The following is a 23,145-nucleotide window of genomic DNA, read 5'->3' as shown; positions in this document are numbered from 1 at the left end:
ATTGTGATGAGTCCACATGATTCTGCAAGTTTAGCGTTAAGGGGATTAAAATGCAGGTCGTTAAATTGTGCTTACTATGCCAGATGCAGTGGACGCGACGCATTTGTGTACGGGGAGCTCGTGTCTCTGAAAGTCTTGGATGGAAAATGCTGGACCAGAGCCTGAGATGGGGGTTTACCCTTGGACTCTGATCTGACTGGAGGAGGGACATCCCATCAGTTATTTGAATCTTTAAGTTTTTATCTCTGAAATGCCCGTCACAGTAGCTCTTATCTGCCTCACATGGATGGAGTGTTATTTAAATGAGATGGCGTGCAACCATTGAAATCATGAACACTCCACGGAAGAAGGAGCTCGTAGTTACCAGGCACTGTGCTGGGACCACATACTACATCATCTCATTACTCCCTATCACAGTCCTGGCGGTGTGAACATTCTCATTTCTCCAAATAACGTCTGGGGGGTCAAGTGCAGTGTTCAGTTTCTGAACTCCTACAAAGCATCGCATGTTGTACTCGTCAGCGTCATAGGTGTGTGACTTTCTTAAGCCCTCACAAAATCCTCTGTGCTAGGGAACGCTGTCTCTACTTCCCTTAAGATGAGAGAGAGGCCAGAGAGGGTAAGTAACTTTCCTAGAAGCGCACAGAACAGATTGCACAGTATTACTGGCCCAGTAACACAACGAAAACTCTGAGACGGTTCTCACTCCTTTTGCTGGGTAGAACCCCATGCTGGGTGGCTGCTGGTGAACATGCTTCCCTGCCTTCCTCCTAAATCGCCCCATTTTGGCATCTGGCGATGTGTACCCTGCATCTGTGGTGACTGACAGCTCTCGGAGTCTACCCAGCAGTCCCCTGTGCCCTTACTGCCCGCCCGCCTCCCAGTACGCAGCTTCTCTTTAGTTTTTCAGTCCTCAGAAAAGGCTGTGCCACTTCCCTGACAGCAGCGTGTTTAAAATAAGTTTGAAAAGAACTTGAAAAGGCATTGCCAAGGTGGTGCCTTTGGGCTGAACGGACAGGGAAGAGGCAGCATGTGGAGGGAGACTGGTGACTCTGAGTCCTGACGTGGACCCACGGACTGGTTTCCCTTCTTAGTGTTCGGAGGCCATGCCAGTGTCTTTCTGGTTTTCCCACTCAGCTTTAGTTTTAAAACAGTTTCCCCTTCCTAAGACAGCCTACACTATTCTACTAAGAACACACCAGGCCAGGAAGACCTTCAAGGAGAAAGAGAAGCAGCTGAAATGCCTCAGAAGCATGGGCTGCCAGCTGAAATTTCCCTGGACCTGGTCATGCTGATGACAGACCCGTTCTAAAAAAATGTATATCGCTTCTGCTGTCTCTCTGTAGGAATTACACTGCACTGTCAAATTAGTTTCCACTGTGGCTGGTGGGGCTGCTGACAATGGAATTGAGGATTAAAAAACTTTGTTCCCCAAATGCCAAGCCTTTGGAAATGTCTGTGCTTTCATGGCGCCTAATAAATGTCAGCTCACATGTTGCTCTTCAGATGGGCACCATCTGGAATATTGGAGGAGATTTCAATTGAGGGATGGGAGGGAAACTGCCATATACCACTAGCAGTTTGACTTCTGGATCTCAATTTTCTCCCTAAACCTGGAGAGTGTGTTTAGATGGTCTCTAGGGTACCTTTAACCTGTTAGTGCTCAAAATTACATCAAGAAGGTCAGCTTCCTGAGGCAGGGGCATCTGTCTTGCTCACTGTCCTGTTCACCTTGCCCAGTCAATGCCCCTCAGGGAGTGGTTGTATAGTAAATATTTGTTGAACAAATGGATGACTGGATGAGAGAATAAATGAATTTATTCTTAATAATAATGAATGAATAATAATAAACATAAATTTATTTTTAAGAGCTCCTTACCATGTGTTACTGTCTTTTATGCCTATTTTAATGGAGTGTGTGCAAAAAAAAAAATGTGGCCACTGCCTTTGAAAAGTGGTGTATGGTGGTGTGGGAGTAATAATGGGTAGGCTGCCCTTGGTTCCATTAAACCCCTAGACAGTTTGTCCCATTATGGGTTTTGTGTGTAATATAAAAACCTGGGGGCTAGGCTAGTCCCCACATCACATGGGGCGGATGTCCACCAAGGTGCTGAGAGAGATCAGAAGCTAGAGGTTTATCTCACACCTCAAGTTGAAGGTCCCAACAGTTGAAATCAGGGGAAGTCAGCTTAGGCAGAGCAGACAGACTCCACAGGCTCTGCAGATGGGGGACAGGGCCACTGAATCAGACATTCTGGAGAAGGAGTGAAGATGGTGAGCTTGAAATCTGACATCAGAAAGGAGACCAGGTGAGTCAAAACCAGACACACCTCACTTGTAGAGTCCCAGGCATTAGAGTCTTCACCCTAAGAGGGCCTATTGGCATACCCTTTCATTCTGCAAGCTCGGTGATAGGGATTAGTAGAGAGAATGAAGGTTTTAGACTTAGAACAAAGTGATTCCGAAAGCTGGTACCATCATGTACTGGTTCACACCTTTGATTGGTGGTTTCTCTCCATCTTGGGCGCTCGATCTTTAATAGGCAGTTAATAATAGTGCCTGTTCTCCTGGCGTTATGACGGCTGGATCAGGAGATGTACGTAAAGCCCTAGCTCTGGTCTCGCACAGAGAAGTCCTCAGGGAGCCCTTGTCTTGTTTCCGCCTTCTTCTTTCTAGTCATTCATTAAATATTCATTGAGCACCCACAGTTTGATAGGCACTGTCGTTGACACAGAGGATACAGACATGAAACAGACAGCCTCATGGGGCGCAGGGAGGATTGAAAGAAGATGGTCGCAGACAGAAAAACAGCACATGGCAGTCCAGTGTGGTGGTATCTGTGTTAGAAATATGAATGCATGAACCGTGGTTATCCAGAAGAAGAAAGTCCAGCTCTGTCTTGGAGTGTCAGGGAAAGCATCCAGGGAACTCCAGCTCAAGAGCTTTGGAGATGCTTATGTTGAGCCCAATTTGGGGAAGAACATGTTCTTTACTATTTTGTATGTGTGGGCTTTTCTTTTATTAATTTTTAAATTTTGCATATGAGATAGAGGACTCAGGAATGCTTAATAGGAAACCTTACTGCTGTTTTCATTGGGTCATCGTGTTCATTGTACATGGCACCTGATGACAATCATAGCTACATTTATGGCAACTAAAAATAATAATTATTAATTCATCTTTAATATATGCATTTTTCTAAGCATTTCCATTCATCATCTCAGGTCATCCTCTCCAGATTCTTCTAACATAGACGATGTTGTTAACTCCACTTGACAACAGAATGTAAAATGGAGTCAGGGGCAATAACGTACTCCACAAAGTTATCAGTTAATTTGCAGAGTTGTGACTGGAACCCAGGTCTGTCTGGCTTCAGAGCTCATGTTCTGTACGAGAACATGATTTTGCTTCAAGAAATCTCTTTTTTTAGAAAGGAGAAATAACATGGTTGAGTTTGTTAGCAACAAATCCAAAAAGGAGAATTAGCAATGATGTTTGTTCATTTCTACATAATCACTTAATTGTAGTAATCCCATCTTCTTATCAGGATGACATTCTTTTTGAAAATGCGGTAAGTACACTTGATATCTGTGTTGTCATTTTTAATTCATTTAACATCTTTAACAGCTGTGTGTCCCCCCCCCCAAGGGTGGTAGTTAAAATCTTTAGGACAATTTTTACTTTTTGTAAAACATATCTTCGATGTTGAAAATAAAACAAATGGTTAAAGTAGTCTCTGAGTTGTGTCTGGCCCAATTTCAGAGCAGTTGTTAGCTTGCATAAAAGTCAAAATGAGAGTTGAAGAGCTCAATTTTAAGTTGCTAGAGAAATCATCTGTAATCACAAGAAAGATTATTTGGGTGTTCATCGAATTCAGAACTGAAATATGAAAGGCTGTGTAATAGCCATATATTTTTCATGTTAGGGAGGGGAAATGTATGCTTCAGTAAACAAATCCTGATTACAAAGACCGAATAAGGAAGGAAAGAACTGCAGAAATCAAACAGTAGCCAGTCTCCTGCAAATTTGCCTACGGATGGTTGGGAAAACACATTTAGAGCATCATGTTGGAGATCTCCGTTCAGACAGAGGCCAAATGAAAGACTTTTCTTTTAGAGAGTGACTCCACATAGAAAAGGGGCCGATTAACTCTTCTGACAATGAAAGGAATACAGCGTGCTTTCTTTGGTATGGGAGCAGACACATACATGCTTTTGGGAAGATTCAAATGGCCATATAACTCTACAGATGGCCATCAGAATGGTGAAAAGTCTCACTTGCAACCTGATTTGGGGTATGTCCCCTTTTACATTATGAATAGTTTAAGAATGCAGGTAATTACAGAGAAGACCATGGTAGACATCAGCAAACCCATTATCCAGATTTGGCAAAGCATAAAATTTTGCCTTAATTGCTTCAAATTATTTTTCTTTAAGAATTAAAATACAGTAAAACCTCTGTAGTTGACCACTTTAATTTTCATAGACTGGACATGCACTGCACTACATATATGTATCAGTACAGCCGGCCTCATTCCTTACATCGACCCCCTCTGTATGTTGACCAGTTTGTGACAGTCCCTTGGGTGGTCAGCTTACAGAGGTTCTATTGTCTGAGGATACCAGTCCAGCCCTCCTGGAACCCATCCCATTCTTCCTTTGGTAGAAACCAGGATTTTGAGTTTATTGTTTAACATTTTGTAGAGGGTTTTAAAAAAATCTTTCATTGCATATTATCTACCTAAAAGGAAATGTACTTTAGGTGATACATATTTAGGCGGTGCATACGAGCTTTACAAAAACAGATCTGCACTGAACAGGCACACCTCTCCATTTTCTTAGCTTATTTTATTCATGTCGATAGAAGTAGCTCTGGTTTATTCATTTTAACTGCTATATAGTCATCAGCTACGTAAATACTACAGACTAGTATATCATCCACCTAGTCTTCTGATGATGGAAATTTAGGTAGTTTACAGTATGGTGCTGTAACAACACCAACAACAAGCTTTAATAAATATTCTTTCATCTATTCTTCAGCCTCATGTAAGAGGATATTACAAGGTGAATCTCGGGGACCAGCTTGCTAGATCTAACTATATATGCATCTTCAGTTTTACTAGATATTACTTAATTATATTTTAGAGTGGGTTTTCTAATTTATACACCCACCAGTAGAATATGAGTATACCCTATGCTCTATGTAAAAAACAAATGTTAAATCATTCCATGTTGTGAAACATTTTAGTTTTTGCCAGTCTGGTGGGTAAAGAATGATTCCTCCTCTTGGTTTTATTTATTTATTTATTTATTTGCAGGTGTTGGCCAGGGTTGGGTTTGAACCCACTGCCTCCGGTCTATGGGCCTGGTGCCCTACTCCTTTGAGCCACAGGCGCCGCCTCCTCCTCTTGGTTTTAATTTGCATTTCCCTAAATACATCTGAGGTTAGGTTATTTTCATATGTTTATTGGCCCTTCAGATTTTCTCTTCTAAATTTTATGTTCATATTCTATTTTTATGTTGAACCGATTTTCTTTTGCTTTTTGTTCTTTGTGTATTCTACATAGGAATCTTTTTTTGGTGTCATTAGGAATGCTGTTTACACAGATGAAAACAATAGCTTCTGTGCGATCCAGGTCCAAAGACTAACATGTGGGAGTGTTTGTGTGTACAACTTGACAGATTTTAAAACAGATATCAAAATGTAGACACCCAAGAATAGTGAACACTACTTAGAAAGAAAAGGTTGCAGATTTTAAGGTCCCAGATAGTAAGACGTATGGAGCACCTACTGTGGGCTGGGCACTCTGGTCTGTCCGGCAGGCGGCAACTGACACCGTAACCTAACCGGTGACAGTAGATACGTCTACTTCTGTCACTCATCCCTCTCTCTTTCAGTCCGGCCGGCCTTTTGCTCTCACTTGAATGCCTCACACACATCCTGCCTCCGCTCATTTGCCCTCATTAACCGCTGTTGCTCTTTTTCTCTTTACTCAACTTCATTACTCTTTATAGCTCATCACCACTGGACAGTATCTATTTTGTTTTATCGTATATCTCCCTCATTAGACTATCAGCTCTGTGACAACAGTCTTTAATGTTCACTGCTGAATCCACAGCCCTAGAAGCGTGCAGTCATATAAGAGATTCTCCAACAGGATTTATGGAATAGATAAATGCATGAATGAATCTCTACTGTACTCTAAATACAGTCTGCATGAAAGGGCGTATTTCAATTCCACTAAGGCTTAGGATATAAAGGTTTATTGTCCTTAGAGAACTAAATGGTTTCTTTTTGGCAGTATGGGTTATGATGAAGAGTTTGGACTTTGGATTCAGATGGACTTGTGTATACATCTTAATTCATCCTTGTTCCAGGTCTAATTGCCCCTTGTTAGTGGTACGTTACTTACCTTGTTTCCTCTCTTGGAAGCATTGAAAGGCTCTCTCTGGAAGTTAAGTTGAGGATTATTGGAGGGCAGGGGTACAAGTGTCAACTAGAGAATGCAGGAAAGGAGTATGGCTCAGATAAAAGAGGAGGTGGTGGAGGGCTTGAGAGACTATCACATTCTGCATAAGTATAAAGATAAGCCGTGCAGAGTTTACCACAAGTTTGACTTTGGCATTTGAAAGAAAAGACGAATCAAGACTGTCTCCATGCAACCTGGCTTATTGTACCCTCAATGAATCCCCAAGAATAAAAAAAAAAAAAAAAAGACTGTCTCCATGAATCTGGAGCTGAGAAATTAGGAAGGGTGGAGTTCCCCTTTATTGAGATGGGAAACATAGAAGGTTGGGGGAATGTTAGTTTAGACATTAAGTTGGAGATTAGATTTCCAAGTATAATAGTTGAGTAGGCAGCTCAATAACAGAGCCCGGAGTTCAGGGGAGAGGTAGGTCTACCCTGAAGAGAGCAACTTGAGCGATTCCATCATATACATGGTACGAAAACCCGTTAGAATGGATGAGGTCACTGAAATAAGGGGTTTGCATAGAGGAGAGAAGAATTTTTAGATATGAGTTATGGAGGATCTCAACATTCAGGACTTGAGGAGATGAAGAGAAGCCAGTGAAGGAGTCTGAGGAGTGGCCATTGAGGGAAAGAAATCCAGGAGAACCAAAGGCTGGGAGAGGAAGGCCCACTGCTGTTGGCAGGTCGGTAAGATGACACTAAGACTTGAACGAGGTTCCTTAAATGTAAACCATCGTGTGCGCTGTATCAAAGGAAGATGGTATGGTGGAGCTTGATTCAGCTTTGAACAAACAAGCAAAACCCAAAACTTCATTACCTCCACATTCATCTCTAAAATAGTAATAAATTATCCTTTTCGCAGAGATTGATTTACAGCCGGACACAGTTGAATTAACTGTCAATTAGCTGTGCTTTTTAGGAAAGTATCTCTATAGCTGCATCTTTATAGTAAATTGCACTCCCCTACCTGACCCTTATGATTTCATGGCCTGGGGAAAGACTTCATGAAGAAGACTGCCATGGCAATTGCAACAACAACAAAAATAAACAAATGGGACTTCATTAAACTGAAAAGCTTCTGTACAGCTAAGGAGACAACAACCAAAGCAAAGAGACAACCTACACAATGGGAAAGGAGATTTGCATATTTTCAATCAGACAAAAGCTTGATAACTAGGATCTATAGAGAACTCAAATTAATCCACATGAAAAAAGCCAACAATCCCATATATCAATGGGCAAGAGACATGAATAGAACTTTCTCTAAAGATGACAGATGAATGGCTAACAAACACATGAAAAAATGTTCATCATCTCTATATATTAGAGAAATGCAAATCAAAACAACCCTGAGATTTCATCTAACCCCCGTGAGAATGGCCCACATCACAAAATCTCAAAACTGCAGATGCTGGCGTGGATGTGGAGAGAAGGGAACACTTTTACACTGCTGGTGGGACTGCAAACTAGTACAACCTTTCTGGAAGGAAGTATAGAGAAACCTCAAAGCACTCAAGCTAGACCTCCCATTTGATCCTGCAATCCCATTACTGGGCATCCACCCAGAAGGAAAAAAATCCTTTTATCATAAGGACACTTGTACTAGACTGTTTATTGCAGCTCAATTTACAATCGCCAAAATGTGGAAACAGCCTAAATGCCCACCAAGCCAGGAATGGATTAACAAGCTGTGGTATATGTATACCATGGAATACTATTCAGCCATTAAAAAAAATGGAGACTTTACATCCTTCGTATTAACCTGGATGGAAGTGGAAGACATTATTCTTAGTAAAGCATCACAAGAATGGAGAAGCATGAATCCTATGTACTCAATTTTGATATGAGGACAATTAATGACAATTAAGGTTATGGGGGGGGAGCAGAAATAGGGATGGAGGGAGGGGGGTGGGGCCTTGGTGTGTGTCACACTTTATGGGGGCAAGACATGCTTGCAAGAGGGACTTTACCTAACAATTGCAATCAGTGTAACCTGGCTTATTGTACCCTCAATGAATCCCCAACAATAAAAAAAAAAAATAAATAAAATAAAATAAAATAAATTATCTGCTGTCTCTTTCACCCTGGGCATTGAGTTCCTTTGAGTCCGGATGGTGTGGCTGATAAATCTTTCTGTTTCCAGCATGTTTCCAGGAAGCATGGCACCGGAGAAGGCTTTGTTAAACAGAACTGAAGTCAGGCAGGCCAGGTCGTCAAGCGTGCCAGGTTCTCGGTGGCATGGGTGGGTGGGGAAAGGTGGAATGTAACTGTATTTCAACACCCATCCTCCAGCTCATTCTGTCGCCAACACTACTGAATTGTGTACTACAATTTCAATTCTGACACTAACCACTGGATTAAGTGCAGACCCCACAAGTTAAGGGTTTAGTCCTACAAGACTGACCCCAAGGCAGATGCCAATGACAAGTCTTGGGAGCCCCAAGCTATTTGCCCTTTCGCCCAGCTGACTACAAAATCTAGGAGTTCTCCTGCCCAGGTTGGATAATTGTCTAGAATGCCTCCAAAAACTCCGAGAAGTGCCACCCTGTGTTTACTCTTTTATCATAAAAGATACAAGTGAACAGCAGCCGATGGCGAGATAGAGAAAATGACAAGATCTGAGGTGGGAGAGCCACAGGGGCCTTTTCTATCTTTTGGTGTCCCTCAGGATGTGGATAAGTTGGCCAACCAGAAAGTTCCCTGGACCTCATTGTTCTGAGGATTTTTAAATTGAGATTTCATTAGGTAGACGTGATTGATTAAAGCATTGACCATGTGTTGGAACTGAATCTCCCCAGAGGCCTGGCTGCCTGGTTGAATCTTTCTACCCTTTAATCACCTCCTTGGTCTTTCTGGTGACCAGCCCCCATCCTAAGCTCTCTCAGAGCCCTGGCATCACAAAGACACTTCTAGCCCTGTAGGAATTCCAAGAGATTTTGATGTTCTGTGCTAGGAACCGGGAACAAAAATCAAGTTTTTAAACTTTATACAACAATGATCGTGTTAAACTGGAGCCGGGGAAAATGACTGTGCTCCAGGCCTTCCCTAAAGGGAAATGCTGTTCTAAGGAATGTGGGGACTCCATGTGACTCTGGCTGGCTCTGATGACCAGGCTGGCCCTGGTGGATGGGTGGTATTGGGTGGGGTATGGGAACTGGGTAGACTAGTTAGTGGGCAGCATCTTGGCTCAGGATGGTTCACCTTTGGAAAAAAGCTTCTACCAATGTCACAAGGGGAATGGGAGACAGGCTGATCCTATTCTCCAGGCCAAGGGGTTGTATTTTTAATCAAGGAGGGTCATAATTCCAACAGAACTCAGGTGGTGGTCAGGGAGAGGTCAGCTGAGGTTAAAGAAAATCATTATTAAGGATTCAAATCCTGGCACCCTGTGCTGGGTTCTTTATAACCAGTGAGCCAGTCAGTCCCTCCAGTTACACTTGTCTAGCTCCGACTGTGCGCCAGGTACTGTATGAGGCACCCAGGGAACACGTGAGTAAGCCTAGTGCCTGCCATTAGTCTAATTGTCTCATGCAAGCCAAGGGGCCTCATAGTGCAGGGAAGGAATCAAGAGAGGGGCTGGCTTACCTGAGGCCATGTAAGTAGGAAGCAGTCCAGGAATTGAACCCAGCTTCTTCTGACTGCTAAGCCAGTTGGTCCCCTGGTATCCCACTGTCCAGCCTGAAGATGTGTGGTGCTGGGGAGGAGAGGGGATCTGGAGGGCGTCTCAGCAGCCCCTGGGGCTGCAGTGGCAGGACTGGTGGGTCATGATTGGCATGTCAACCACCTGAGGCTGGGCCCACACATTGAAGAGCTCCCACATTGGCTGCTAAATTGGGCTGTCCTGGGAGAATCCTCTGAAGAAGACTGGTTTCCACTTGGTTACTGCAGTTCAGCCCTAACCCTGTTTCACAGCCTCTGCCTGCCTCTGCCCAGCACCTGCCGCTACAGTGTGGCCTGGGATGGGCTTGGCTTCCATCCACGCTGCTAACAAGGAGTTGGATGCTGTGGTGGGCCACTTCCTTTTTTTACCTAAAGACATGCGTAGCTCTGCTGAACGTAGGGGCCAGAGGCACAGCTCCAGTCTGGTCATTGGAAACTTGTAAGGGAGGTGACAGACACAGGATGGTAACACCTTGCTGTCCGTTTCTAAGCCAGCAAGGCAAGTGTGCAGCTTCTGGGGGAAGACCTGGGCCATGAGTGGTCTTAGATACTGTTGTGGACTAAAGTGTTGCCTTGACCACAGAAAGTACATTCTTCTGTAACTAACTACTGTCTTGAAATCTCCATTTTTATCTATTTTCCCCTCTCCTTTAAAAAATAAAATTGGTTTACGAGGTGGTCACTAAAGGTGCTTCTGGAAATCTCTACTCTCCTGCACAAGTCAGCTGTTGGAAACCTTCTACAGGAGATGCAGAGAAAGGGTAGGAGAGGGTTTAGCCTGCCGGAAGGGTCTCTGCCGGGTTCTGTGGGGAAGCCGGGCAAGGTACATGATGGCCCAGGAGGCAGATGGCGTGGGCCAGCTGCATCTAGACAGAGGGTGTTACCAATCGTTGCTATTAATAATAAAGTCTGAATTACTGCGATTTAGAGTCATTCCTACAATTCCTATCATTTGATTCCTTTATTCCCTAAGTGGGGGGAAATAAGGACTAGCATTAGATCTAGTGTGCAGGGACTTGACAGCAATTATATTTATGCCAGTGAGAATGGGTTAACCATGAGTGTGTGTACTCTCTCTAAGTCTGTAGAAAAGCAACATGTGTGAGTGAGCCTGGGTGTAGTGAATGAAGTCCAGTCTCCTTAGCGTTGCAGGAAAGGCTCAGGCTGTGTGGCCCTCTCTAGGCGCGCTCACTGCCAGCACTTTCTTCCCATTCTCCAGCCGAGGCACTCAGACCACTGAACTGGCAGCGCCCCAAGTCTGCTCCACTCAACATCTGCACTCCGTCACCCCAAACGTCTTCTGCCTGCTGATCCCTGCTCTCTCAGAGAACTGAGCAGAGCTGAGCCTTCCCTGGCAGCTGACCCTGCAGACATCTCTCTGCTTCCACGGCCCCTATGCTTCCTTTTATCACAACAAGAATGATTTTTATATTTTCTACTGTATTGAAGCTCCTTAGGATAGGGACAGAACTCTCCCAGGTGACAGAGATCTGTTCTTGTATTTGGAAGGAGGGAAAAAGGAAGGAAAGAAAGGTTAAGGAAAGACTAAGGAGCGGATGGATGAAAGAGCCACGTGCACTTGGACTCCATGGGTAGCTTTTCTGAATCATCTCAAGCAGGTGTCTTTATCTCTCGACTCTTCATTTCTTCTACTAGAAAATAAAAGGAATGACAATAATAATAATATTTTCTTTGATGAATTGTTTCCAAGATCTATTGAGAAGACATTTGTAAAGGGCCTAACAGTGCCTGGCCCTTGGAAAACAATAAATAAATGTTAGTTCCCAGCCTCCTTCTCCTAAATGACCACTTTGGGTAAAGAAAAAAAAATACATATGAAAGGAATGGGGAGAAATAATCTATAAAGGCAAAAAGTTGACATTTAACTACTGGGCAGTATAGGGTAGAAAATATCTGTTCTTCAAATATGAAGCGGAGGGAAATATTGCAGTGAGATGATGTCTTGGGGAATTTTTTTTTGATGAGAACAGAAGAGGTGTTATTTTTCATTTATCCTTTTCGGAGAAAATTCACCCCAAATGATGTTTCTGTTTCTCAAGGCCAAATTGGTGGGGGGTTGACTACTGAAAGGACAGACTGAGTGTCCTCGTGCCGTCATTCTCAAAGAACTTGCTTCACATTTTGCTACTCAGGAGGGAAGGACAGAGGGATGACAGTTTCTCTGAGTCACGCATCAAGCCCCAGGTATGCTGGACACTTTTTGTTACTTTACAAAAGTGCTGTTTTTTTTTTTATTTTTGTTTGTTTGTTTTTTTGAGACAGAGCCTCAAGCTGTCACCCTGGGTAGAGTGCTGTAGCATCACAGCTCACAGCAACCTTCAACTCCTGGGCTCAAGCAAGTCTCCTGCCTCTACCTCCCAAGGAGCTGGGACTACAGGCACCCACCACAATGTCTGGCTATTTTTTGGTTGCAGCCATTATTGTTGTTTAGCAGGCCAGGCTGGATTCGAACCCGCCAGCTCAGGTGTATGTGGCTGGCGCCTTAGCCACTTGAGGCAAAAGTGCTGTTTTTGTAAAATTTTGTGAGAATAGATTTTACTAAAGGAAATATTTCTCCTGTTACTGGTCAGGCAACCTTGAGCATGTCTTATAACTTCTCTAGGACTCTTTCCTGGTTGTACGATGGGTAGGCTAATAATTCCTGCTATAGGAAGATTATTAAAAGGGTCACAGGTGATGACAGGCAGGAGTCTTTTGTGAAATTTGTGCTGCACTAATATCAATTATGGCTGTGGTTGCTACCATCCAGGTCTCCCTCCCTCCTGTCCGTCCTTCCTTCCTTCCTTCCTTTCTTCCTTCCTCCCTCCCTCCCTCCCTCCCTCCCTTGTCTCATTATGTCACCCTTAGTAGAGTACTATGGCATCACAGCTCACAGCAACCTCAAACTCTTGGGCTTGAGCGATTCTCTTGCTTCAGCCTCCCAAGTAGCTGGGACTACAGGCGCCCGCCACAACACCTGGCTATTTCGTTGTTGTCGCAGTCACTGTTGTTTAGCAGGCGCAGGCCGGGTTCAAACCCACCAGCCCAGGTGTATGTGGCCAGTGCTGTAACCACTGAGCTGTGGGTGCTGAGCCCAGGTCTCCATTTCTAACTTCACCCCACCCAGCTTGCATAGGCATTTTGTCTTAGATTATGGGATTAAACCGCACAGCTGAACATGTGAGTTACAGCTCAGAGCACATACTCTGTGGATACTATTTCACTAGTGTCCTTGGAGAGATCATTCTGACTTTCCAGAAGGATTTTAGCAATGTGTTATAACCCAAAGGAACCCCTTGGAGGACATTTGAAACTTCAGGGTCACCACGTCACATGTAGTTCCAGCTGCATACTTTCCAGGACTACCAAAGCCTAATAAAAAAAGAGACAACTATTACTGACAGCCTTATGACAGGCCAGTCTGGCGCATTTGTTCCTTTACGTCTATGTGGAGACAGCCATTCTAGGCCTTGTAAGATATTCTCTCATGGTACTTGTGTAGAATGTATTAGCTAGCTACTGCTGCGTAACAAGTCACCACAACCTGAGTGGCTTCAGACAACCCACATTTCCTGTCTCCCAGTTTCCACAGGGCAGGCATCTGGGCACAGCTCAGCAGGGTCCTCTGCATGGGTGGTTCTCTATGTTCCAATCCTTTCTAGATTCTGGGATGTATTTCTTTCTGGAGCTTGGATTCCTCTTCCAAGGAACTAAATTCTTCCAATTTAGGAGTGTAGGAGTGAGGTGTAGGAGTGAGGTCCTCATTTTTTTGCTGATGACAACCCAGGGGTTGAACTTAGCTTCTGGAGGTCCCAAGAAGAATCTGTCACTCCAGGCTACTAAGATAGAGTCTTATGTAACCCTGGGAGTGACCAGGCCATCTGTTAACTAGAACCAAGCCATAGGTTCCACCAGCACTCAAGAGGGAGGGAATAATACAAAGGTGTGACTCATTGAGTCACCTTAGGGTGGATCTGTCACCTGTGCTATGGGAGAGGGATGCTAAATAAATAGATGGCAGAGCACCAGTTTGCCTAGCATGAACTGGTCCAGTTGAACAGAATAGCATCATGCATTTCTCACAGCGCCAGATTGATTGAGATGATCCTTCTGTTTCTTTTTAGTGTTGTGAGATGTCTTTCCTTTTTAAAATGAAATGACAATCTTCTTGATTGGTAAAACATAAAGGTAGCAACCCTGTAACCACTGTCCCTGTCAGGTTTTCTTTTTCCTTTCAAATGTCACTAATTTGTGAAAATCCAAAACTCTATAACTACTAGTTTAAAGTGCTTTAATTCCCAATCCCTGTCCACTTTAGAGATGCACATTATCGTGATTGAGTATCCTAGAATGAGGACAGTTTAATGTGATTTGCTCAAATCGTTTATAGGCCAAGAATGTTTTTGTTGGTGCCTTTCCCCAGTATCCAGAGCTTTCTCTTCACCCTGTTCAATTCTAGGCCAGAGCAGGCTGCTTGGACCTGGCCGCATAAGGCCCTTCTCACATCTGCTGGCTGCCTTTGTCTTGACAGAGAGAAATGGGGTTGAAGGCCCCAACATCCTTTATCTTGCCAAAGCTGCTTTGTCCAAATACCTCTTCATCCTCTGCCACCTACTTTTGTGCCCAGCTCTCTGCAGTGCACTGAATTACTTGGTTATCTAGTCACCATGGAAGCATTGAGGAAAGAAAGATAATTCTGCCCACACAGGATTATTTGCAAGAGATGTCGTTTGAGCTGGGCCTTACAAAATGCATGGGATTTTAAGAGGCAGATGTAAAGCTGGACACAGGGGCTCATGCCTATAATCCTAGCACTCCGGGAAGCTGAGGTGGGAGGATTCCTTGAGCAAGACCCCCGTCTCTATTAAAAATAGAAAAATTAGCTAGGTGTGCTGGTGGGTGCATGTAGTCCCGGCTATATAGGAGGCTGAGGCATGAGGATCACTTGACCTCACGAGTTTGAGGTTGATGTGAGCTAGGCTGCTGCCACTGCACTCGACCCAGAGTGACAGAGTGAGTGAGACTCTGTCTCAAACAAACAAACAAACAAAGTAGAAATATTGAAGACATTGTGGGTAGATAAAAACTTCTAACCAGAGGTCGCAAAGCCGGGGAAAGGTCTTTCTCTCCTTTGAGCCTTTGCATTTTCTGAGTCTTCTGCCTTCAGTCTTTTTTGCCACCCGTGTCCCATTGGTGGAGACCATACCTGACTTTCAAGACACATCTCCAACAGCTCTTCAAGATGTCCTTCTCTGCTTTCCTGTGGCAGGGTGCAATGCAGTGTCGTGGTACTTAACACTTTTCTGTAATTATGGGTCTCCCTCACTAGACAGAGACTTTGGGAGGCCAGAGATTATTAGTTGTGTTTCCATCCTCACTACCTAGCAGAGTCTGACACCTGACCCAGGTCTCCATGAGTGAATAATATATCCTTGGTGATTAGGGCCCTGCAACTTGAATGTAAGAGGTATGGAGAGGCACAGTCAGATACGGGGATGGGGGCGTGGGAGGGATTGGTAGATGTGATTAGATCTTAGAAGAGTTTGAATGCAAGTTGGGTCATTGGATGTCCCTGAAAGTGACACCCTTAGAACTATGACCCAGTGTCAACAATTTTATCAGTAAAGTAAAAACTGGCTACCAGCTTACATATTCTGCGTCCATGCGGTTCCATTTTCCAAGAATGGGGGATATGCCAGATACCTCCTGAGATCTCTGTCTGGAACCTTGCTCCACTCACCTTGCCAGTTTTGTGTGAAGGCGAGGGACATGTGTCAGCACCATGTTTCTCTCCTCCCCGCCTTTGTTTTTAGAGTGTTTGTCTTCTTTTTCTTTTTAGACAAGAAGGTTAAAGACTACGGTGACCTAAACTGGAGTTAGCTCAATGTCATTTTTGAACAGATAGTTACTTCTAATTCAGGACCTCCACTTTCCCCAGTTCAATTTAGCAGGCTCACTTTTTCATAGGCCCCAAGAAGTTGACCAATTATGGAGTTAAGATCAGACCTGATAGTCTGTAATGCTTCAATGTAGGACTTCAATAACACATTTTTAAAATTTATATATTCCTATCTTTGAAGAGCTTCAAGAAGCTGACTTAGATACTAGGCCTTTGAACCACTGTGATAGAAATAACAGGTATTTCAGGAGGAAAATAAGAGTGACGGCTTCTCCTCTGGAAGCTGGTTTATTTTTTTTAGGCTCCCTCCTCTGCCCTCCCACCCAGACCCAGTATTTTTTACCTGTGCCATCATGAGAAGGCTAGATTTATAGGCCATGAAATAGACTAAATGCACCCAAGAGGTAGGGCTCAGCAGCTGGTCGAATGGGAATCTCTCCATAATATTAGGACATAAAGTTTCTGGGAGGCCAAGTAAATACCTGTTAAATGAAAGGATGAAGTTTACACAGCCTGATTGTCTACTGGAGTCTGTCTTAGGAAGAAGTCCAAAGAGGGGCTAGTTGTAGAATAAAGAGAATCTGAGTAGAAATCTCATTCCTGCCTCTGTCTAACATTGTGAGTCAGTGGGCCAGTTTCTGAAGCTTTTCTGTTTCATGTTTTCTCACCTGGAATAATGAGAATCATAAAATATTCTGCGAGGTTCCCTTGTAAGGACATTTATGTACCTTTTCAATTATGAAGTGGCATGTAAATAAAAGATATTGTAAATATGTGGACTATGATTATCTTGTACTTTATTCTATGTCTTTCTCAATGTGCCCTTTTTCCTAAACTAGATTGAAAATTCTTTAAGGATGCTGGCTCTAAGGATGCTTGCTCACCTCAGTGGTGACAATCTTTTATAGAGCCAAAACTTGCAATATGTCATCAGATAAGAACAAGTTTTACTTACAAAGTAAGTAATATACAAGTAATATTTGAAAATGACACCATCCTGGGATATCCAGGGTGCACCTGTGACCCTTCCTATACCCTATAGCAGTGACTTTCAACCCGTGTGCTGTGGCACACTGGTGTGTCATGAGAGGATCTTAGGTGTGCTGTAAATTTTTTTTTTTTTTTATTGTTGGGGATTCATTGAGGGTACAATAAGCCAGGTTACACTGATTGCATTTGTTAGGTAAAGTCCCTCTTGCAATCATGTCTTGCCACCATAAAGTGTGACACACACCAAGGCCCCACCCCCCTCTCTCCATCCCTCTTTCTGCTTCCCCCCCCCGTAACCTTAATTGTCATTAATTGTCCTCATATCAAAATTGAGTACATAGGATTCATGTTTCTCCATTCTTGTGATGCTTTACTAAGAATAATGTCTTCCACGTCCATCCAGGTTAATACGAAGGATGTAAAGTCTCCATTTTTTTTAATGGCTGAATAGTATTCCATGGTATACATATACCACAGCTTGTTAATCCATTCCTGGGTTGGTGGGCATTTAGGCTGTTTCCACATTTTGGCGATTGTAAATTGAGGTGCAATAAACAGTCTAGTACAAGTGTCCTTATGATAAAAGGATTTTTTTCCTTCTGGGTGGATGCCCAGTAATGGGATTGCAGGATCAAATGGGAGGTCTAGCTTGAGTGCTTTGAGGTTTCTCTATACTTCCTTCCAGAAAGGTTGTACTAGTTTGCAGTCCCACTACCAGTGTAAAAGTGTTCCCTTCTCTCTACATCCACGCCAGCATCTGCAGTTTTGAGATTTTGTGATGTGGGCCATTCTCACGGGGGTTAGATGAAATCTCAGGGTTGTTTTGATTTACGTTTCTCTAATATATAGGGATGATGAACATTTTTTCATGTGTTTGTTAGCCATTTGTCTGTCATCTTTAGAGAAAGTTCTATTCATGTCTCTTGCCCATTGATATATGGGATTGTTGGCTTTTTTTCATGTGGATTAATTTGAGTTCTCTATAGATCCTAGTTATCAAGCTTTTGTCTGATTGAAAATATGCAAATATCCTTTCCCATTGTGTAGGTTGTCTCTTTGCTTTGGTTATTGTCTCCTTAGCTGTACAGAAGCTTTTCAATTTAATGAAGTCCTATATGTTTATTTTTGTTGTTGTTGCAATTGCCATGGCAGTCTTCTTCATGAAGTCTTTCCCAGGCCAATATCTTCCAGTGTTTTTCCTCTGCTTTCTTTGAGGATTTTTATTGTTTCATGCCTTAAATTTAAGTCCTTTATCCATCTTGAATCAATTTTTGTAAGTGTGGGTCCAGTTTCAGTCTTTTACATGTAGACATCCAGTTCTCCCAACACCATTTATTGAATAAGGAGTCTTTCCCCCAAGGTATGTTCTTGTTTGGTTTATCGAAGATTAGGTGGTTGTAAGATGTCAGTTTCATTTCTTGGTTTTCAATTCGATTCCAAGTGTCTATGTCTCTGTTTTTGTGCCAGTACCATGCTGTCTTGAGCACTATGGCTTTGTAGTACAGACTAAAATCTGGTATGCTGATGCCCCCAGCTTTATTTTTATTACTAAGAACTGCCTTAGCTGTACGGGTTTTTTTCCGGTTCCATACAAAACGCAGAATCATTTTTTTTAAATCTTGAAAGTACGATGTTGGTATTTTGATAGGAATGGCATTGAATAGGTAGATTGCTTTGGGAAGTATAGACATTTTAACACTGTTGATTCTTCCCATCCATGAGCCTGGTATGTTCTTCCATTTGTTAATATCCTCTGCTATTTCCTGTCTGAGGATTTCATAGTTTTCTTTATAGAGGTCCTTCACCTCCTTCATTAGGTATATTCCTAGGTATTGCATATTCTTTGAAACTATGGTGAAGGGAGTTGTGTCCTTAATTAGCTTCTCATCTTGACTGTTATTGGTGTATACAAAGGCTACTGACTTGTGGACATTGATTTTATATCCCGAAACATTACTGTATTATTTTTTTTTTTTTGTAGAGACAGAGTCTCACTACATTATGGCCCTCAGTAGAGTGCCTTGGCATCAAACAGCTCACAGCAACCTCCAACTCCTGGGCTTAAGTGATCCTCCTGCCTCAGCCTCCCGAGTAGCTGGGACTACAGGTGCCCGCCACAACGCCCAGCTATTTTTTGGTTGCAGTTTGGCAGGGGCCGGGTTTGAACCCGCCACCCTCGGTATATGGGGCCGGCGCCTTACCGACTGAGCCACAGGCGCCGCCCCATTACTGTATTTTTTGATGACTTCTAGGAGTCTTGTGGTTGAGTCTTTGGGGTTCTCTAAGTATAAGATCATGTTGTCAGCAAAGAGGGAGAGTTTGACCTCCTCTGCTCCAATTTGGATTCCCTTTATTTCCTTGTCTTGCCGAATTGTATTGGCTAGAACTTCCAGCACTATGTTGAATAGTAAAGGTGACAGAGGACAACCTTGTCTGGTTCCAGTTCTAAGAGGAAAAGCTTTCAGTTTTACTCCATTCAGTAAAATATTGGCTGTGGGTTTGTCATAGATAGCTTCAATCAGTTTTAGAAATGTGCCACCTATGCCTATACTCTTCAGAGTTCTAATTAGAAAAGGATGCTGGATTTTATCAAATGCTTTTTCTGCATCTATTGAGAGGATCATGTGATCTTTATTTTTGCCTCTGTTAATATGGTGGATAACGTTTATGGACTTGAGTATGTTAAACCAGCCTTGCATCCCTGGAATGAAGCCTACTTGATCATGATGAATGACTTTTTTGATGATAAGCTGTAATCTATTTGCTAGGATTTTGTTGAGAATTTTTCCATCTATATTCATGAGTGAGACTGGTCTGAAATTCTCCTTTTTGTTTGGGTCTTTTCCTGGTTTTGGTATCAGAGTGATGTTTGCTTCATAGAATGTGTTGGGGAAGATTCCTTCTTCCTCAATTTTTTGGAATAATTTCTACAGTACTGGAATAATCTCTTCCTTGTAGGTTTGATAAAATTCTGGAGTGAAGCCATCTGGACCAGGGCATTTTTTGGTTGGAAGATTTTTTATTGTTTCTTTGATCTCAGTGCTTGAAATTGGTCTGTTCAGGAGCTCTATTTCTTCCTGGCTAAGTCTAGGGAGAGGGTGTGATTCCAAATATTTATCCATTTCCTTCACATTGTCAAATTTCTGGGCATAGAGTTTCTGGTAGTATTCAGAGCTCATCCCTTGTATTTCTGCGGGAGTTGTTATTTCCCCTTTATTATTTCTGATTGAGGTTACTAGAGATTTTACTTTTCTATTCCTCATTAGTCTGGCCAACGGTTTATTTATTTTATTAATTTTTTCAAAAAGCCAACTCCTTGTTTCATTAATTTTCTGAACGATTCTTTTGTTTTCAATTTCATTGATCTCTGATTTGATTCTGGATATTTCTTTTTTTCTACTGAGTTTAGGCTTAAATTGTTCTTCTTTTTCCAATGCCATAAGATGGCTTGTGAGATTGTTGATGCGCTCTCTTTCTGTTTTTCGAATGTAGTCATCTAAAGCAATGAATTTTCCTCTCAAAACTGCTTTTGCAGTATCCCACAGGTTTTGGTAGCTTGTGTCTTCATTGTTGTTATGCTCAAGGAAGTTAATGATTTCCTGTTTTATTTCTTCCTGCACCCATCTATTTTTCAACAGAAGATTGTTTAATTTCCATGCCTTTGTGTGGGGTCAAGCTTTTTTGTTAGAGTTGAGTTCCACCTTTAGTGCCTTATGGTCTGAGAAGATACAAGGTAAAATTTCAATTCTTTTGATTCTGTTGATATTTGTTTTGTGTCCCAGGATATGATCAATTTTGGAGAATGTTCCATGGGGTGATAAGAAGAATGTATATTCTTTATCTTTGGGATGGAGTGTTCTATATGCGTCTATCAAGCACAGTTGTTCTAGGGTCTCATTTAAATCTCTTATATCTTTGTTTAATTTCTGTTTAGAGGATCTGTCCAGCTGTGTAAGAGGAGTGTTAAAGTCCCCTGTTATTATGGTATTATCAGACATCATATTGCTCAGACTGAGTAAGGTCTGTTTCAAGAATCTGGGAGCATTTAAATTGGTGCATAAATATTTAGAATTGAAACATCTTCTTGTTGTATTTTTCCCTTGACCAATATAAAGTGACCATCTTTGTCTTTTTTGACTTTAGTTGCTTTAAATCCACATGTATCTGAAAATAAGATTGCAACTCCTCTTTTCTTCTGAATTCCATTTGCCTGAAAAATTGTCTTCCAACCCTTGACTCGGAGCTTTAATTTGTCTTTTGAAGCCAGGTGTGTTTCTTGCAGACAGCAAATGGATGGCTTGTGTTTTTTAATCCAGTCAGCCAATCTATGTCTCTTCAGTGGGGAATGCAAGCCATTAACATTCATTGAGATAATTGATAAGTGTGGTAGTATTCTATTCGTCTTGTTTTGTGAGAGTCCATTGCTTAGTTTTATCTTTTGCATCAGTGTGGAGGTTAGGTTCTGTCCTTTAATTTCTGAGTTCTTACTTTGCTGCTGATCCATTGTGGTGGTCAATGTGCAGAACAGGTTGAAGTATTTCCTGTAGAGCTGGTCTTGTTGTGGCAAATTTCCTCAATGTTTGTATATCCGTAAATGATTTGATTTCTCCGTCAATTTTAAAGGTTAGCTTAGCAGGGTACAGAATTCTGGGCTGGAAATTGTTCTGTTTAACTAGATTAAAGATAGATGACCTTTGTTTTCTTGCTTGGAAAGTTTCATTAGAGAAGTCTGCGGTCACTCTGATGGATTTGCCCCTGTAGTTTAACTGGCGCTTACTCCTGGCAGCTTTGAGAATCTTTTCTTTTGTCTTGACTTTGGACAGGTTCATCACAATATGTCATGGAGAAGCTCGGTTAGAGTTGAGGCGACCTGGGGTCTGATATCCCTTTGAAAGCAGTGTGTCAGAATCTTTGGTGATATTTAGGAAATTTTCTTTTATAATATTCTCTAGTATGGTTTCCATTCCGCTGGGGCATTCTTCTTCCCCTTCTGGGATTCCTATAACTCGTATGTTGGAACACTTCATAAAGTCCCATAATTCTGACAGTGAACGTTGTGCTTTCTCTCTCTTCTTTTCTGCCTCTTTTACTATCTGAGTTATCTAAAGAACTTTGTCTTCTACCTCTGAAATTCTTTCTTCTGCATGGTCTAACCTGTTGCTGATACTTTCCATTGCATCTTTAAGTTCCCTAATTGACTGTTTCAGTTCCTTCAGCTCTGCTATATCCTTTCTATATTCTTCATATCGTTCATCTCTTATTTGATTCTGTTTTTGGATTGCCTTTTGGTTATTTTCCACTTCATTAGCAATTTCTTTCATTGTTTCCATCATTTCTTTCATTGTTTTCAACATGTGTATTCTAAATTCCCTTCTATCATTCCTAACATTTCTTTATAGCTGGAATCCTCTGCAGTAGCTACCTCATGGTCCCTTGGTGGGATTGTTCTGGAATGGTTCTTCATGTTGCCTGGAGTTTTCTGCTAATTCTTCCTCATGAGTGATTTCTTTTATCTGTTTCCTTGCCCTAATTTTCCTTTCACTTCCTCTTGCTCTTTAAGTTCTCGTGCCTGTGGACTAAGGGTTTGATGAGTTCTTTTGGTACAGGACCAGAAGGGTGAGAAGGTTGAAGAGCAAGAAAGGGATGAAAGAAAGGAGGACCGAGTGAAAAGAAAAAAAAATAGAGAAAGGAGAGGGAGTGGGTAAAAGGAATATTGACAAAAAGAAGAGAGGCACAGAAAGAGGGAGACAGAGCAATATAGGTGTACAGTAGGGTACTTTGACACAACTTTAAAGAAAACCACCTTCTGGGGGTGCCCAGTTGGGTGGTTCCCTTGAGGTCAGCTGCTCTTTCCTAACCTGGTCAGACACAGTACCCCACCTCCATCAAGTAGAGAGGAAAGACAAAAATGCTATAAATCAAACCAAAACAAGCAAACAGAAAACTTTACGGGTTAAAATGGGGTGAAAAACCAAATAATAGCGGTAGAAACACTAGCCAAAATGAAGTTCTAGTTATTGAAAAAGGCAGCAATGGGAAATTATAATTAAACTAGAAAAATTGAGAAATAAAAAAGATCTGTACGGACAAGGTTGAAATTAAAAAACAAAACAACATCAACAACA

At 42.2% G+C, this 23,145-nt stretch overlaps 1 protein-coding gene across 8 annotated transcripts in view; it reads left to right on the top strand.

Moving 5' to 3' along the window:
• DAB1 (DAB adaptor protein 1) overlaps positions 1 to 23,145 on the top strand; it is a 1,288,157-nt gene that overhangs the window by 1,040,013 nt on the left and 224,999 nt on the right. The window lies entirely within an intron of this gene.

Source organism: Nycticebus coucang, chromosome 22, assembly GCF_027406575.1.
Source record: "Nycticebus coucang isolate mNycCou1 chromosome 22, mNycCou1.pri, whole genome shotgun sequence".
Classification (NCBI taxonomy): domain Eukaryota; kingdom Metazoa; phylum Chordata; class Mammalia; order Primates; family Lorisidae; genus Nycticebus; species Nycticebus coucang.
Note: the sequence above shows the minus strand (reverse complement) of the source record. Positions and strands in the feature narration are given on the sequence as shown.